This window comes from Coloeus monedula, assembly GCF_965178545.1.
Source record: "Coloeus monedula genome assembly, chromosome: 1".
NCBI lineage: Eukaryota > Metazoa > Chordata > Aves > Passeriformes > Corvidae > Coloeus > Coloeus monedula.
The window spans coordinates 43,812,031-43,828,905 of record NC_138781.1 but is presented as its reverse complement, the minus strand read 5'-3'; positions in this window follow the sequence as shown (position 1 = coordinate 43,828,905).

The following is a 16,875-nucleotide window of genomic DNA, read 5'->3' as shown; positions in this document are numbered from 1 at the left end:
AAAGCTTTTTCAAAGAAAAGAGGCCAGATGTTAGGAGTTTGTCTTTATGATAGTGTTTGCTTTTTTCTTCTACCCCACCTTTCAATAGTAGCTGGGATCATTATACCCCTTCTACTTCTCATTTTGCATGATTAACTATTTATAAGATTGATCTTTTGTGTTCTGTAAATCCTCTCACGTACAGAAGTACCTGCTGCATAGCTGTCAGTGCCATCAGGGCATTCACAAGCCCTGCAGTAGTTCGAGAATTTGTATACACTGTTACCAGTAATACTCTGGCAGTGCTGTCTACTCATCTTTGCAGCTTCATCACAAGATGTGAGCTCAAAGGAAGCCACAGGTTTGTGGAAGCACATTAAGGTGAATTCTGTATCAGATAATATCCCAGTGGGGGGAATATCAATGAAGTACTTCAATTCCTGTTTCTTCAGTAAGAGAACTTTTCCCTTTCTGGCATAAAAAAGTGAAATTCCAATGATCTGATCATGCTATTCCAGGGAATGACTTCAGTCATTCAGGGAATGCTGTGGTTAATGTTGTCTTCCATTTGTTCAGTTTTAAAGTTTCTGTTGAAGCCAACATTCTGTCACAGTAGTCTCTGCAGTTGTGCTTTTGAAATGCATGCTGGGTGTGAGCTGTATGTTTTTTTCCAGGTGCTGCTTATTCAGGTCTCATTTTTGTTGAGATATGCAGGGGAAACCTTTTCCATCTTTGTTTATAAGAGTGCTTGAATACCAAAGACAAGAGCTTTCATAGCTCAACTGCAGACTCATGTCCCAAAGTATTTTCTGCAGAGCAGATTCAGAATGAGATGGGCAATACCTGCTGATGTGAGCTCAGAGTAGTGCAACACAGGTTGGAACATAAACATCCATTACACCTGTTCTTCCAGCAGGTATTAGAAGGCTTATGGTGTTTCAAGTTTTCTTATGGTCCCTATCTCTGTTTTCTGCTCTTCTGGATTAGGAGGGGACTTTGAGCAGAAGAAAGCCAGGCTGAATTTAGTTCAAGGAGCAAACTTGTTCGTAAGTGTAATGACACCAAATGCTTTAAGCCTACCTACAAGTTTGTTCTTAGAAAAGGCTAAGGGTGTTTATGGAACTATTTTTAGACATTACCAAAGGTGCTGGAGCTGGGTATTTGTTCTTCAATGTGGCTGAAGGTTGTGGCTAATGGAGATACTTTTAAGCTTCAGGTAAGAGACAAAGTTAGGCAAATACCAAGTCCTGGTGTCTCAGATGAGCCAACAGTTTCTCATGCAAAAGGATGTATTAATTTTTTTCCAAAGGCAAACCAAGGGCTCTGTTGCAAGTAGATGTATCTGTGTGTTTTGTTGCTATGGCTGAGTAATGACAGTTTAGAGCCATCAGGCAACATTTGCTCAGGCAAGCAACAACAGCAACACACGTAAGTTCTTATTCCATATTACCTTTAGATTATTAAATAAGAAGGAACTGAACATGTTACCTGGAGTCTGAATCCTATAGGACAACATCCTACCCAATGTGGGGGTCTGTTCTGCTGCCCAAGGAAGTAACTGCTGTCAAGCTCCGCTACCAGTGCCATAACTTGTGAATGCTGCTACAAGGTCTCCCTGGAGATTTATTCTCTCCAGGCTGGACAACCCCAGCTCTCTCAGCCTGTCTTCATAGCAGATGTGCTCCAGCATCTGATCACCTTTGTGGCCTTTTTCTGGACTCACTCTAGGGGTTAATTCCATGCCCTTGTGCTGTGGGTGAGGCACTGAGCTGGAGTCGGCATGTGCAGGTGGTCATTAACCCCCTCCTTATGCTGTTTTTGTTTGGGTTAGTGGGGTGTTTTTAACATCACGGCCATGCTGCTTCAGAGGAGGATGTAGGGTTAAGCTTTAGCTGTATCTGCAGCTTCATGACGTGACTGCTTTGAAAAATAAATACTCTTCAATAATAACCCTTCTCAGTGGTTCTGTAATAGTACATGAATAAACAGTGTCAAGCTTACAATATAAGTTGAAGGTAAAAAGACAGCAGGAAGAGGAAATCAAAACACTCATGTATCACTTGACAACATAATTGCAGCCATTGATGATAAACAAGGAGAGTTTGTTTCTCTTGAAATACCATACTTTCAAATCGTTGCTCTGTCATTATGTGAGACCGATAAACATTTTCATTTGCTATTTTCACTTCACGTGGAAGATTGTGGTTTGCTCTGTTAGCATTTAAGAAATATTATTCTAGTAAACCGAAGGGGTGACAAGAGCTTATGTGTAAAATTCCACCTTCTTTACTGTTTCCTTGCTGAATTCTAGAAGTCCTGGGGGACTTCCATGATCCTAGAGGCCTTTGCCAGCCTTGAAGACTCTGTGATTGAAAGAAAACTGATGAGGATATAAACTGTGAGGGGGCTGATGAATGTAGCCCAAACCCCTGTCAGAGGCTTCCCACTGGCAGCCTGTTGCCAGCACCATGCCTGTGAGCTCCAGCATGGGCTTCCCTGGAATGCCAAAGTGAGTACTAAAAGGAAGTTGCTGGCCCTATCCTAGGGTGCTTCATAAAATCTGACTAACAGAGAGGCCTAATAACCACAGTGAGGACAGTGGTGGGGTTCATTAATTTTAGGATTGCTGTGTCTTGTAGATATGGCTTGGCTTGGATCATTCTTCTGATTTATGTCATTTCCCCCTCCCCTTGAGATTTCGTGTGAGAATGTCTTGGTTTCATAACTAAACATTATTTGTACACAGTGTCTTCCAATAATTAGCTCCTCTGCCCTTCAGTGCACAGGTAGTGCTTATTAATTGCATTTAATGAGCATCTCTCACCTGCAGCAAATTGCCCTGCTCTGTTGCACACCTTAGCATGTAGCATAGCATTTATTTGTGTAACAGCTTGATGGCACTTAACAGCTGTAAGAACATGCAGGAATGCTGACCTTGGCCTTGGGTGTTTACTGGTTTTGGAGACAGCATGCAGCTTGTGGTGGAGGAATTTGATTACACGTAACCTTCATGTTTTCACGCCAGAAAAAGAATTCCTTTCAATGGGTACAGCTCTGCTGTGTCTGAAGCATGGCAGCAGAACAGGTGGCAGTTTCTCCTGAGGAATGTGCACAGCCAAGTTGTGGTGTCAGGTAGGAAAGAGGTACCTTAGGACTGGTAGCCTCCAAATTAATGCAGCTGCTGACTTTTACCTCATGAAGTACCCCCAGAAACACGTGGGGTGTGAACTGGAGAAGACCAGCACACTGGTCCAGTCCCCTGCCCTTCTGTCCGTGCATCTTCCTTGCATCTCTCCCCTTGTTTCCCAGAAGTGTGTGTGTGGTAAGTGGGAATGTGGCACTGGAGTGGGCATCAAGAAAGATTTTCAGCAGCATCAACATCCGTGATAACATCCTAGCTCTTCCTCATTCCAGTAAGGTATTACATATGGTGTGCCACCTTTATGCATTGTTGATATGCCATAGACTCATTTCTGTTGGAATACCAAAGACCTGAGCTGCGTTCTTGCTTTTTGATCCAAGTGGCACCTACTGCCCATGAATTGAAAATCACTGCTTGGGAATAATTCCATTTGGGGCTTAAATTAGTAATCACTTTCATGGCAGTAACTTTGAGCACTACAAGTGAACCCAGAAGAGAAAGTCAGCTGAGAAAATGAGTGCAGTTTTTAGTGTGAACACAGAAAATGGCTTGAATTATTTGCTGTAATGTAATGAGTGAATGCTGGAGATTGGGCCCTCTGCTGTGGTACTTCCTGCTGCTTCTCAAATTCCTGTGTGTAAAATCTTCTGGCATAAGATGTACATATTGAAGTCAAATTATGCACAAATCCAGATTTGGGGTTTTGGAAGAGGCAGGATTGCAAGGGGGGGTGTTAACAAAAAATTGACTTAAACCAATTTCGTATCAACCAAGTTGTGCTGTATAATTTGTGTCACATTTCCCTGGGTGACACAGTCATACAGTCAGCTAAGTCAAGTTTTCATCTGTTTTCATCTCCTTCCTCACTTCCTTTCTAAGTAGTAGAAAACCTTTAAAAATGTGGGTTTTATTCAGGCACTCAAAACCTTGAAGAGGGTCCCTTGGCAACTTGCTGCTCTGTTGAAAAGCAGAATGACTCATCATTCCTAGGCAAGAGTCATTTTATAGAAGTTCCTTTTTTATTTCTAAAAGATCAAGAGGAAAGATCAACATTGCTGAATCAGAGTCTTTTCTGCACATGGCCTCTCTTGAAGTGATGTTCCACAGATTCTCACCATATCCTGCCTGAAATCTTTTGTTGCTGCATGCGGTAGTGAGCAAAAATTACAGTTTTGGTGCCTCAGTCCTGCTTAATATACATCTACCCAGCACCACACAAAATATGCATGAAAATTTGGCAGTGGACAATGAGAGTTTTACTACATGGTACATATTCCAAAATCATGGTGCCTTTATTTGCAGCAAGCAAGAAAGGCATTTTTGTCTACTGGTTTGTTCTAAAATTGCACCACCTCTTTCCAAGGGAGCTACTTCTCTGGAGTTACCATGTTGTTCCTTAGGCTAGCCTGAAATTTTCCTTTGTTGGAATATTTCCTTTCTTTTAGAGCTGCATATGAGAAATAACTTGATAGGAAAGAAACATTTTATTTCACTTCCCTCATCTTTCATTTCCCTTGATCACGAGTTGAGAGAGAAATGGTTTCCCTGTATGGCACTTAAAGGGAAAATCAATTGTTTTTTGTGAAATTGCCAGTTGGTTTCTAACCTGCTACTTCACCCCTACAGACAAGGTGCCGTGAAATGTCCTTCGGCTCTTTGTCACACAATCTTGGATCCATATAGCCGTGGCTGTGAGCCCAAAGGTTATCATCCTGCAGGCACAGCAAGCACCAGAGACAGAATGTTTCAAGCCTTGTTATTTGAAGCTATTGGACCCTTTAATGGTGTGGCTGCTGAATCCTGCCTGTTAGGGGCTGCGCTGAGGGCACTCACCCACCCCCACCTTACACACGCTGTGGAAAGTGTTTGGGGGAGGATTTGTCTCCTCATGCTACTGAAAAGCCAAGGAGCTCTTTTGGAAGCACAGTTTGCTGAGTGCCCTACACAGTGGCTGTTGGAGCTGTGAACTATTACCAGCTCTGAGTTAGCAGCTGAATAACCCAAGCACCGCGGTGTGTACACTGCGTGTGTGTACGTGCCTGTCCTCCAGTGCTTGCTGGTTGTAATTTCTGATCAGGAGACTCAGTGACAGGCTTTCAAGCATCACCTGTTTACAGTTCAGTGCAACTGCTCCAGTTGGTGAAACAGTCTGTTCTCTGCACTCCTTGAAGGAAGAAAAAGAATCAAATGGAGTCCTGAAACCTCAGTGTAGACACTTAAGCAAAAGCATTGGCCTTCTCCCCTATTATGCATCCCCCCAGTAAGATTTAGCATGTTTACTGATGCCCAGAATATGTGCTTTGATGTGAACACAAAGCTTGCTCTTGTCTGAAATGCAGACTGTATCGGAAATACCAGGTGGTGTCATCTGTTCTTATTGAAGCCAGTGCTTAACTGGTCCTCTTCTATGAATCACTTAATGAGCTTTATTTAAAAGCAATTGCATGTTTTCAAGCACAGAGAGATTTTGACCAAACAATTTCATAGTAATTAATCATCAGGTTAAAATAATTGCTGTATAAATATGAAAGTATCTCATTTGTTAATTCACATGTAAGAAACCTAATGCATTACTATTGCCCAGTTCTTCACTTACAAAGTGTTTTTGAAACCAGACTCTTACCTTTCCAAATGCTATTAATGTGTGTTTAGATTTATACTAGTAGGTAGCCGCTTCAAGAGAGCACAAGTCTGAGATGTCAGTAGGCTGCAAGATTCATCCCACAGACTGTGGACTTTAGATGAAACTTGACACAGGACAAGAGTGTGTGAGGTCCTGGAGAAGAAGGCACTGTTCAGAAAGGGGTTTGGAGGAGAAGAGAGTAAACGCCTGACAGCTGAGGCCTGGGCACATTGTTAGAGTTGTGCTGCACTGAGGGCAACACCTAAAAACTGATGGAGAGAGAGGAACGACGAGGGAGTGAGGAGGAAGATGTATGTAAGGAGTGCAAGCAGCCCAGCAGCACAGGGCATGGTGTGGAGATGTGCAACTGAGGAAGGAGGCACTGAGGAATTTGCAGAGAAGCAATTCTGACAGTTCTGACAGGAGAGACATGGCTTCGTGCTGCAGGTTGGTGGGAACAAGGGAAGAGGCTGTAAAACCAGGATGGATGTGGGTAGCAAACCTAGGAAGTGTTTGCAGCTGAGGACTGCATTGAAAGGATCCAGCTTGGGCATCATCTAAGAGAGTGACCTGACAAAATCAGATAGATGAACTCTCAGGAGAGCAAGGTTGGAGGGAGATGGGGGAGATAAAGATGCCCCGCACACTTGGTGATTCTGCTTTAACCCAGCTGAAAAGATAAGCAACTCTCTTGAAATAAGAAATTCAGGTGCGTAATCTTCAGAAGAGGAATCCAGGCACTGAATTATTTCCTGAGGAAAGTGCCTGCCGGCTGCCTGCAGCTAGGCTTTCATTCCCTGATTAAGGGCAGAATTTAAATTTAAGCCCCATCCTTAGCTGTCTTAAGTAATCCCCTGCTTGCTGTGTCTGCTGCTGTGCACTCTTGGTACTGAGAGTATTTTGCAAGGGCCCAGCAGGATGTACAGACCTCACATTTTGAAATGCAAGGATGATCTATGCTGAGGAGTCAGTCCATCAACCTCTGCCTCTGTGTTCTCCTTTCATCTCCCTGTGGCAGTGGCCTGCCAGTCATTTAATAACAAACTTAATTACTGCCAGTGACTTGCTGGGTGTGTCATGGCTGGTGAACTTAGTGCAACAGCCAGCAAGAAGCAGAGAAATAGGGTGCAATACATTAGATTGGTGGAGGAAAAGAAAGTTTTGTGGAAGGAGTTGCACAGAGAAAAAACTTCATCCTGCATCTGGTATGTACCCAAAAGTAGCTACAGTGAAATACTGGAGGTTCACTTGGAATTTAACATGTGCCTGACAGGATCTGTGACTGATCACATCTGTGCCTTCCTGGCAGTTCGTATCCAGCACAGGTTGTGTTAACGTCTCCAGAAAGCTGTTGACAGACAAAATTCTAAAAGGTGATAATATCGTCAAAACAGCTCAGCTTTCTTCTCTTTTTTCTTTTTTTTTTTCTCCCTTGTTTTAATGGTTTTTCTTTTTTTCCATTATTTTTCCTTTTTTTCAGTTTTTTTTTTTTCTTTTTTTTTCTTTCCTTCTTTTTTTCCCTTCAGTACCTCACTCTAACTGCCAGCCAGGTCAGTGATCCCTGTTGTCAGACACTGCAGGTTTGGTGTGACAGCAGCAGTGCTTGGGTTCTGTTCAGCACATGGAATTCTAGCATTTTTTCTCCTGTGAGAAGCAGAAGATGCTTGGCTACTTCGTTGCAGAGCTGGAAGATAGATTTTATTTCACATTAATGCAACCTGCTTGTCCTCAGCTGCCTTTTTCCCACTCTACTTCATTCAGTTTTACTTTGTGTTTAAAATAGGAAACAGCAGGGCAGGATCTGACCATTTTTGGACTTTGCGGGTTTGAGTATTCAAAAGCCAAGCTTAAACTGATCAACCTTGGAGGATTTTACAGGCTAGACATTGGATTTTGTAAAATCTAGCTCCAGGTTCACTGACTAAGTAACCATATTCAAAGTTAACTAAAATTTACCTTGTACATATAATTTCTAATTTCTTATAGTATCCGTGCAAAGACACACTTTTAAAAAAAATCCTTGTACGTAGAAATATACATTTTTGCATGTTCTTCTGAAAAGTCAGACCAAGGGAGCCTGCATGAAAGGATTGAATGTGGATGTACCATCTCCACAGCAAGAGTAAAGCAAAGGAAGGTGGAGGGCAGGCTTTTCCAAGGCAGCTCTTCACCTGAGGGACTGGCATAAGTGGCAGTGACTGGGAAATCAGTGACTGTAAGACATGGCTTATACAGGAGGACTGCAGGAGCACATGTACTTCCAGCTCCAGAGAATGTGTGCTCCTCTCCAGCCAAACACTTTCCTGTCACCAGGAGGTGACAGCAGGGTTGTGCTTTCAACCTCAAAACGGATCCCAGTGCAACCTGGGGTAAGCCCTCCAGACACAAATGTCTCACATCCTGGAAGGGCCGCCCTGCTGTGGCACAGGAAAGCCTTTGGACCAAAATAACATCAGACTGGCACCTGTCACTAGTGGGGTTCCACAGGGCTCCATCTTAGGCCCTGTGCTTTTCAACATCTTCATAAATGTCTTGGATGCAGAACTGGAAGGGATACTAAGTTTGGAGGTGATACAAAATTGGGAGGCTATGTGAACTGCCTTGAGGCCCTGCAGAAAGACCTCAACAAATTAGAGATGGGCAATCACCAACTGTATGATTTTTAACAAGGGAAAGTACCAGATTCTGCACCTGGGTTGGGGCAAGCCTGAGTGTACGGACAGACTGCGGAATGAGAGGCTGGAGAGCAGCACTGCAGAAAGGGACCTGGGGGTCCTGGTCATTGACAAGTTGAACATGAGCCTGTTCAGTGCCTGACCACCCTCTGGGTGAAGTCACATGGTGTGACTCCTGGGGATGATCCTGTGCAGAACCAGAAGATGGACTCAATGATCTTTGTGGTTTTCTTCCAACTCAGCATATTCTGTGATAGATAGATAGATAAATAGATAGATAGATAGATAGAATGAAAGAAAGAAAGAAAAGAAAGAAAGAAAGAAAGAAAGAAAGAAAGAAAGAAAGAAAGAAAGAAAGAGTTTTGCTGATAATATATTGCTAACAAAAGCATGAGACCCATGTATGTACTTTGCTCTGCTGTGTGAGCTAAGGCAATGTAGTTTTTAAACGAGTTGCAGTGGCACAGACTGCAAAGCAACAAAGCCAACCCAGTCCTAAGGGACTTAAAATTACTATTCAGAAAGTCAGAGCAAACTATTCTTCAGTGCCAAAAAATTTCAAGTCATCTAATTATGAGGTGTGCACCACTGGCAGTGACAGTAGGAAAACAAGTGCTTGTTGGAAAATTTTCCTCGCCTCTGTTTTAACCTTCAAGATGAGTTGTATCTTACCCAGTGTTTCAGCATGTGATGATTCAGGTGGGATGTGCATGAGCTGGTATCAGCTCTGCTGCCCCAGCAGTGAAGCTGCTGCCAGTTACTGACTTTATGAGGAGTGCTGACAGCCCTTCCCTGAGCTCAGAACAGTTTCCTGTTCCTCACAGCCCACAAATGGCCCCCACTGCCCTGTGAGCTCTCTCAAGGTTGGCTGCCGCTATCTTATTCACCAGCTTCATTAAACGAACAAGTATGTGGCAGCCAAACCATTTAGGCTCTTCCAAGATGTTTCTGTGCTGCAGGTCCAGGCCAGTCTGGAGGCTGGTGCTCCCTGTGAACAGAGCAGCTCATCCTGCACTGCCTGTGTTTAGGAAGGCTTGTTCTACTGTCTGTATTCATGCCCTGGATCCAAATTCCTTCAGCAGAGCAGGGAGTGATGCAGTCTTTTGGGACAAGGAAAATCTAACAGATTTTTGCTGATGCCACAGCAGAACCACATCACTGGAGCCATTATAGACTTAGATGGGGAGATTTGCTTGAGTCTTTGAAAGAAACAGAATACAAAACTATTTTTTTTTAGAAGTAAACTGTTAGCACCTTCTCACCATCTTTCCCTTTTAATTAATCTCATATTTGCACAAACACTGTGAAATCCAAACAGCATATGAAGTATCTTATTAAATGCAACTGGCATCCAATCCTAGTCCCAGAGTCCCATGAGCATCCCAGGGAAGAAAATGAGAGAGTGGGAGGCAAGCTCTATTTGCAAGCTTCATTATCACAACAGATCTAAATAATCAATCCATTCCTTTTTATAGCAGTTTGACCACACTTGTGTTTCTTATCATGTCTGTATAACTGAGGTGCAAAACAATGTGGAGAGGGTGGGCCTCTGTTTACAAGTATTCACTTTTCATACATCATCTGCTGTTTAGGTTGAATGGGCTTCCCTCACCCAGGGATACCTCTGCCTTTCGAGCTTTTAAGCTAATTTGAGCTACCTGCTCACTGTTTGTTGAGGGTCTTCCCTGGAAATCCTTGTTCTGAGCCTAATATTTCTATTTGGTCTCACCAGTAATCACAGCTGCAGCATCAGTATTGAATGAAAATTGACCTTCTTCACTGTATTTCTGGGGTGGTCTTTGCCTGGAATTGCTGTACTTCTGGGCTGATATTTGCCTGGAAATGCTATGAAAGTCTGTAAGAGAGGAGCCACAGGAGCTGAGCCTCTTTGCTGGTCAGCCCCTCTCTGTGGAACTAACTGAGCTGAACCACTGGTCAGTGAAGAAGGATCCCAAAGGCTGGTGGCTCCTATGGAAAAGCTGCATTGCCCAGGTCCTGATGTTAAACCTATGTGAGTTTTGGGATTGATGAAGCAACCCAATAGAACGGAAATACTGAACAATGTGAAACACTTCATATTCTGCTTGTAGTGACTGATATATTTGCAGTAAGCACCTGAATTTAGTCTCCTATATTCAGTTTTGCTATTTTCCAACTATGGACACCTCACTAGGCATTTAAATGATTTGACTACTTAGATATCTACAATTTAGATGTAAGAAATTTAAGGCAGTCTTGAAAAAATGGTCTGGCCTGCTCTGTTGGACTTAGATCTTTGCATTCTGCTCCTAGAACTCTTGTCTGAGCTGGGATAATGTCCAAAAAATGTGGCATGACAGGTTCAGCATGGACATTAAGGAAGAAACTTCTCCACACTGGAAGCGGTTACTGAGAAGCTGTAAGTTAAATGTCTGGTTTAGACCAGTGTCTGAGGAAGAGTCAGAGAGGTGGAACTGCTCTGAGCACCGGTGGTGCTCAGCCAACATTGCTGGGACTCTGAAAACTACCCTAGACTGGCTATATTTCAAATACAGGCAGAAAGCTGATCTTCATGGCTAAGAAAGAAACAACACAAATACTTGTTCTACTATGTATTCAGAAAAGAAATATTTTGGGTTTTAGTGAAATGCATTATCAAAATCCTTGCTGTGCATTGTCCATTCCCAACAAGCCAATCTTGCTGTTCCTGACTATAGCTGCAGCTTAATCACTTGCTATGTTTCTTACTGGAGCAAGCCATGTGGTATAATCATGTTTTCAAACATAAACTCATTCTGAAAGTTAGCTTTGTTTTTGCCAATAATGTTCAGCAACACTTGAAGGATCTGCCTGTTCCACTGGGTTCTGTCTTCAGGTTTTCATTGGTCCTTCCCCAGCCAGGCTCATTGGATGTGTGAGTGAAGGGGAGCAGTGGTGCTGCTGTGAGTTCCTGCTCTGAGGAGGAGGGACGTGTGTACAGGTTGGGGCAGCTCCTAAGGGTTTTTACACCTGTAGAATTCCCAAGGTGTGCAATTCTTTGCTAGATGCCATGAGATATGTCCCTCAAAATGTTACTGATAACTTATCATTTCCTGTGACAATCCTTAGATAAGCTGTCACCTCTGAGCTGTCAAGTCCTGAGTTGTGTTCAGACTCCAAAGTTTTTGTTCCAAGACACTGCACCAGCTTCTTCCCCCAGGGAGAGCTGTTCTTTCCCCATGGGAGTAGGGCCTGACAGCCCTCATGAACAGTCCTGCTGCACTGCACAGAGTGAGGCTGGATGGCAAAGCCTGGGCCACTGTGAATTGTTGGGATACACCCTTAGCCACCCTGTATTGTGTTAGCACTGGTAACATCTCCAAGTGAGTGTCCCGCGAGAGGGCTCCCATCCCCAGACATTTACCTCTTCAGTGTCTTCAGTGTAGTGTCAGCACACTGGTCCATCTTCTCGACTTCTCCCCCTCATTCCAAATGTTTACTTCTTCCTCTTCTGATAAACCACTTCAGCTTAACATACAGAAGCTGGAGATTTGTTCTCTCTGATTTTCACCCATAGCTGGCTGTGAACTATTTATAGCATCAGTCAAAGTCCATTTCCCCCCCTTTTACACTTGTGAATTAAGCAGAGTTCAAATGCATGTCTGCATGAGAGGTGTGGGAGGCTTTAGAGAGATAGAAATAACAGGAAGGCAGCTGCTGCTTCTTGGCTCCATTGGTGCAGCTCAGCACTCCCCTGTCTGTTGTGGGACGGATCTGGCCACATTAATCAAAATACAGTTAATATTAAAAAACGCAGAGAAACTCTTCTGCCTGGATGCTAAATTTCCATTCATTCTGCAGTTTAGCTTCCTCCACAGGCTGATCAGAAAACAGAAAGCACCATTGTGCTGGTGATTGCTGGGATTCTTCTTAGATGAGCAGAAGAGGGAGAATGCAATACAATTTAGGCTTTACAATCCGGAGGTGCAGAGAGAGAATTCTCAGTCATTGCTGTGCATATTATTACCAAAGCCACTTTCGAAGTCTCTTTAAAAACCTGCCTTGCCAGGGTGGGGGGCTGGGGAGGTGGGCCTGGGGGCGCTGAGATGCCTGTCCCCACAGCTTGTCTGCAGAGTCCAAAGAAAAGTTCAGGTGTGGGGCAGTATTTGGGTTTGCAGAGCAGACTCAGGCAGCCCTGGAGGATGATGTGGGAACCTGCAGGTTGAGTGCCACAGTGCACCCATTGCCCTGAAGCACAGCAAAATGTCATGCCCTGGTGAGTGGACACTGGTTCCCCCCTTAGAAAATCTCAGCCAACCTCAGCAGACAGTTTGTGTACTCCCAACTAAAGCCGTAAACACTTTGAGTGGGTGTGTTTCCATCCTTGGTTGTTTGTAAAAGCCCTCTGCAGCTTGGCTGCTCTGTAAATAGCAATTACTTTTAGTTCCTGATGAGAAATATACATGGTACAAAGTCCGACAGGAAAATACACTTCCTGCCAAGTCCAGATGGAGGGTTTGGAAGGGGGTTGCAGAAGTGTGTTACATGGGGCCCTAACGAAGCTCTGAGGGGACACGAAGGATTTGTGCCAAGTGGGATGGACACCTCAGGTGAAGGTGTCAGGCAGACACCTGGTGTGGCTCTGGGGAATGAAGCGTCTCCCTGGCTCTTCTTGGTGGTTGTGTTTGCACCAGGGAAGAGCGGCCAAAGCCTGGGGAATGTTCTGCTCCCGTGGACCTGAACCTCAAACATGCGGTACAAGCTCCTGATGCTCAGCCATGCAAAAGTATCAGCTGGAATCATGGTAGAGCAGAGAGGAAAGTCTGGCTGTGCCTAAGGGGACATCCTGTGAGGCCACCTGGGACTGGTGCTATGATGTGTCCCTGTGTCAGGGCTGGTGTGTGCCAGGGGTGCCTTTTTACTCCAGACACTGAGTGGGTGGGACCATGGAGCTGATGGTCCCTGCTCCTCTCCACCCCCACACATATAACCTTGATTTGCTGTGTCTTGTGCTGCTGCCAGGCCTTTTATTAGCGCTAGATGAGAGGTGGGCATATGACTAAATGGTCTCATTTTTGCATAGTACAGAAACATTGATGAGCAAGAGGCTTATCAACACATAATTAAAACACAGATGATTTATGCCTCCTCACTGACCTGGTGCGGTAAAACAGTAACTTCTTCTATGTGTTGTGCAACCTTACACACTGGAACAGGTAATAAATTGGTAGTAAACTATGGCTGTATTCAAAGCTTGATCCTAAAAGCATTTTTGCTGCATGGATTAGTTGGAAATTGCACTGTAAAGAATTTTCTGAAGAGGCATCTTTAATTGTCTCTGTTACTTCGGTCATTGCTAGTGAACGCCCTGCTTAATTATGAATACTTCATGTTTTCCCAAGGATTTCATCTTTTCCTCTTCTCCCTTCAGGAACCACCTTCTTCTGTGATGCCCTAAAGGAAGAAATGCTCTGTGGGATCGTTGCAAGGTTTTTGCCAGGCTCCTTTAGATGAGAGTGGGGTTTCACCCATCTATCTCAGAACAAGCAACTGCCACCCTTGTGCACTGCAAATGCCTAAAAAGTGTCCATTGTCAGTGGAGGGCTCTGGATGCAGATGTACCTGGGGAAGTCAGCTGTGGGGTGTCTGCTGAGATGGATGATGTTCCCTTCACATATTTAACTGGGACCTGCTTGGTGTGGGGATTGATTTTACTGCATCCTTTGGTGGCAATTCAGTCTGGCTTGTAATCAGAGCTGAAGTTAGAGCTGTTGACAGTTGTGACATTCGAAAAAGCTGCAGTGAAAACTCTTTAAATGGTATTGGGTCACTGAGAAAGGACAGAGTTTGTGTCGGTGCAGATGCAGCCCTTTAAGGAGCTCGGGTGTTTTTAAATAGGCTTCTGCCTCTTTTTTTTGCAAATGGCATTTGATCCCACTCATGTGGAGACAGCTGGGAAAACACAGCTGAAAGAGACTGTAAAGATATCTTTCCCAGAGCCCTGTTGTAGGAACACACCCATTCAGGACAGAAGGTCAGAGAAACTCACTTTGCTGAAGAGGCTCATCTAGATGAGCATGAAGACAGACTGATGACCACTGGCCTGAAGGGTTGTCTTTAAGAGAGTTCTGTTGTAGGGCTGTGGTTCAAAGACCATATTAATCCATATAATGTCTCTGAAGATAGTAGGGTTTGTGTTTCCATCTCGCTCTTACGCATTTCAGAGATTTTTTTTATAGTGAGGATGAAGTTTTGGAGGCTGTTGTGTGTCACGCCCCCCATCCACCCCCTATCCCCACCAAAACCAGAGATGTTACTATTTTTCACTGAGTGACAACTTTTTTTTCTACAAGACTTGAAATAATTATGTATTTCTGGTATTTCTGAATTCTGTCTGGCTAGGTTTCTTCCATGCATCCGTTGTTATGGTTGTATGCAAAAATCATTGAGAATTATGTCTGCCTCATGCTCTTGTTTTTCATTCATGTCACTAATAATGGCATGGGTTCTGAGCACAGTGGCTCAGTGTTTAAGAGTCAGCTGTGTCAGATAATGCACATATTTTCTTCCTTAAAAGAAAAATATTTTTCTTTGTCTAAGTTCATTGGGTCAAATTAAAAAAATATTACCTTACAGCCTTCAGTGCCTCTGCCTTCCTCTCATTAGAGTCAGTAAATACTTCTCTCTGATTCCTGGAGCCTTTGCATTAGGCCATTATAGAGAATGGGACTTCTTGAAACAGAAGAAATTTTTCCATTCTCATAACTTACAGTCACAAACTTTCTGGATGTGATCATCAGTTGTTTTAAAGCCAGTTTCAAGAAGAGCAGTTCTGAGATTCACATAATTGTGTTTGGTTTGGTTTGGTTTTTTATTTCATGATGATGTATTTTTCAAGGCAAGGTTTGTTTTCACCCTGGAGTACAGTAACGCTCCCACTTGAAGGCTGCCAGGATCAGCAGTGATCCTTGTAGAAGTGACCCAACTGCACAGAGAGCCCATAAACCAGTTTAGAGGAAAAGAGGCTTCAGGAATAAAGACGAGTCAGAGAAGGATGTATTCATCATCTTACTGGGGTCACCAACTACATTGGACCACAATATGTGAAAGGATGATTTGCACCAGTCCATGTTAACCCCAGTGAAACAAAACCCTCCTGGTTTGCCTTGTTCTCTCTGGCGCCCTCACGCTCCCCAGATCTTGTGCCTTCATTTGGCCTAGGATATCCGCAAAATGAGATGAGTCTGAGATTCATTATGGTCAAGGATCTGTCATGCTCTGGCTTGATAAAGAGGCATGACTTTAATCAGAAGGGTCAAGGATAATCCCAGTGGTGTGTGTCTCACAGACCAGAAACATGGGACAAATGAAGGCAGGGTGGGACAGAAATCCGCTGAGATGCTCTGCCAGGGACGTAGGCCAGAGCACCTCCTTTGGCAGCTCTAAGCCACAGCCAGGCTTGGCTCTCGCAGGACCAGAGGGACAAATCCAGTTCCCTCTCCACTGCCCTTGGGCACCCTTGTGCTTGGCAGGCACACATGAGCACCGAGCCTGCATGAAATGACAGAGGATTGGCACTGCTCAGCAGCCTGGGATGGTGTGTTAACAAACCCAGGCACATCAGAGGAAGGGCTCAACATTTTCCTGGGGAGCACTGAAATTCAAACAATTGCTTTTAGGTAGTCCTTTTCAGAGAGCCCAGCTGGGAAGACCACCTGCCTTCCCTGGGCCATTGTCAAAAGATGGCAAACTATCTTGAAGCGCCTCCCCGCTGCAGGTGGCTGCTCAGCTGGGTCCTCCACAAGCCTTTTGATGTGTTGGGGAATCAAAGGGAGAGACACAAAGAATAGGCAGAAGTCATACATATGAATGTGCACATACATAGACAGTAACCTTTCCTCCTCTGATTACCCTGGCAATAAATGCTTGTGACATCAATACTTTATGATTACGAACCCGCGCTCTTACCAAGTGCTGCTTTGGAACTGCAGGTGGGGGGAGAGGAATTAATAACCTTAGTCTAAGATACTTTAAAGGACAGCTCAACTTCTATAAAGTTACAGAAGTTGGAGTGAACACCATGCATATAAGCCATTAGTTCTGGAGGAAGTTTCACATAATACATGAATTTTTTTTATGTGGCTGCTCTTGGTTGCATGTTCTGCTTCATGCAAAATAGCACCACAAAGCACTTATGAGTGTGTGTTTGTGTTTACTTGTGTGTATGTGTGTATCTACACATCTGTATGTCATATGCTTGTTTCATATGTGTTTTACATATGTATATAAAAATACATATAAAATATGCCCCCATTATATATATATATTTATATATTTATATATGCACACGTACAGAATGCAGAAGTGCTAGGTTGAAGTGCTAGGGTGGTTTAACATTCACAGCTATTTTTGGTTGAGTAAATAGGAGCAGGAAACATTTCTAGCATCTGAGTTCTTGCCAGTTGTTAAGATTTAGCCAAGAGGAAGAGGTGTATGTA